This window comes from Hylobates moloch, unplaced genomic scaffold, assembly GCF_009828535.3.
Source record: "Hylobates moloch isolate HMO894 unplaced genomic scaffold, HMol_V3 SCAFFOLD_9, whole genome shotgun sequence".
NCBI lineage: Eukaryota > Metazoa > Chordata > Mammalia > Primates > Hylobatidae > Hylobates > Hylobates moloch.
In genome coordinates, this window is record NW_026652284.1 from 23,735,070 (window position 1) to 23,737,419 (window position 2,350).

A 2,350-nucleotide genomic window follows, 5' to 3' on the forward strand; every position below is an offset into this window, starting at 1 on the left:
CTGGAGTGCAGTGGCACGATATTGGCTCCCGTAACCTTCATCTCTGGGACTCAAGCTGTCCTCCTACCTCAGCCTCCCAAATAGCTGGGACTACAGCCGCATGCCACCATGCCTGGTTAATTTTTGTATTTTTTGTAGAGATGGGGTTTCGCCATGTTGCCCAGGCTGGTCTTGAACTTCTGGACTTAAGTAATCTGTCCACCTCGGCCTCCTGAAGTGCTGGGATTACAGGCGGGAACCACCGCGCCTGGCCATTTTTCTTTTTTTTCTTGAGATGGAGTCTCGCTGTGTCACTCAGGCTGGAGTGCAGTGGCGCCATCTCGGCTCACTGCAACCTCCACCTCCCGGGTTCAAACGATTCTCCTGCCTCAGCCTCTCAAGTAACTGGGACTACAGGCATCCACCGCAACGCCCAGCTAATTGTTTTTGTATTTTTAGTAGAGACAAGGTTTCACCGTGTTCGCCAGGATGGTCTCAATCTCCTGACCTCGTGATCCGTCCACCTTGGCCTCCCAAAGTGCTGGGATTACAGGTCTTGAACTTCTGGACTTAAGTAATCTGTCCAGAGCGTGAGCCACTGCACGCGGCCCGTTTTTCGTTTTTTAAAAATAAATTAGTTTGTCCTGTTTACTGCTCTATCTCCAGCACCTAGAACAGTGCCTGGCACCTAAGCAGGCATTTGGTAAAACTGTGCCAAATGAGTGAGGGAGGACAGAGTCCTAGTCCTTCGCCAGCCGCCTCTCAGCAGCGCAGGCAACTGGCTCAGCTATGTCTCCCACACGGGCCGGCGGGCGGTGTGATGGAGGCAGTGCAGGATGCCGTGTGACCCGAGGAAGGACTTGCAGCCCTGCTGGGAGGATGAGGCAAGGCTTCTTGGATGACGCCACATCTAAACTGAGATCCAAGGGCTGAGTAGGAATTCTCTTAAAGAGGAGGAGAGAGGGCCAGGCACGGTGGCTCACGCCTGTAATCCCAGCACTTTGGGAGGCCGAGGCGGGTGGATCACCTGACGTCAGGAGTTCGAGACCAGCCTGGCCAACATGGCGAAATCCTGTCTCTACTAAAAATACAAAAATTAGCCAGGCATGATGGTGGGTGCCTATACTCCCAGCTACTTGGGTGGCTGAGGCAGGAGAATTGCTTGAACCCAGGGTGGAGGTTGCAGTGAGCCAAGATCACGCCATTGAGCCCCAGGTTGGGTGACAGAGTGAGACTCTGTCTCAAAGAAAAAAAAAAAGAGAAGTAGAGAGTTCAGGATAGAGGGACATACAGGTGCAAAGTTCTGAAGGCAAGAGAGAGTCTGGCAAGTGGGTAGAAAATAAAGAAGATTCATGGGTGTGTATGAGAATGGGGAGAGCAGGGTGGGCTCATGAAGGATGTGGGGTGGCTCGTAAGTCTGGACATGACATGTGCAGAACAAATATCTGCAAATAGCTCCAGGAACTTTGCCATATCCAGCATCTCTTGTCCTGGTAATAAATACTATTTGCTTAATATTTTACTTATAGCTGAATCGCTTTACTTAAATACATTCACATAAAAAGGAAACCCTTTGTAACACTATCCTAATTTGTATGATATACACAAGGTAACAGTAAAACTAAACCAAACGAAAACAAAATTCAGATGCTCCTTGACTTAACATGAGGTTGCATTCTGATAAACCCATCGTAAATTGAAAATATCCTATGTCAAAAATGCATTTAATGTTCCTAACCTACTGAACATCATAGCTTAGCTTCACCTCCCTTAAACGTGCTCAGAACACTTAAAATAGTCTACAGCTGGGCAAAGTCATCTGGCAACCCAGTCCTCGGTGGAGTATCTGCTGTCTACCCTCATAGTCCTGTGGCTGACTGTGAGCTGCAGCTCCAAGTCAAAACACATATTGCCAGCCCAGAAAAAGATCGAAAATCAAAATTCCAAGTACAGTTTCTACTCAATGCTCATTACTTTTGCATCATCATAAAGTCAAAAAAATTGTAAGTTGAACCATCATTTAAGTCAGGGACTGTTTGCAGTGTTATATTTCATTGCCTAAGACTCTGATTTTACAGTCTACTTTCTCTTTTTAAAAAGGGAGAATCACAAGTGTCAACAAAGTGTTAAAGACATGGCAGCACCAGATGGAACTTTCTGTCTCGGTTCTTTCTAAGATTTATTTCAGTAATTACATAAAATAATTTCAGTAATTACATAAAATAATTTTTTTTGGGCCGGGCGCGGTGGCTCACGCCTATAATCCTAGCACTTTGGGAGGCCGAGGCAGGCGGATCACAAGGTCAGGAGATCGAGACCATCCTGGCTAACATGGTGAAATCCTGTCTCTCCTAAAAAAAAAAAAAAAAAA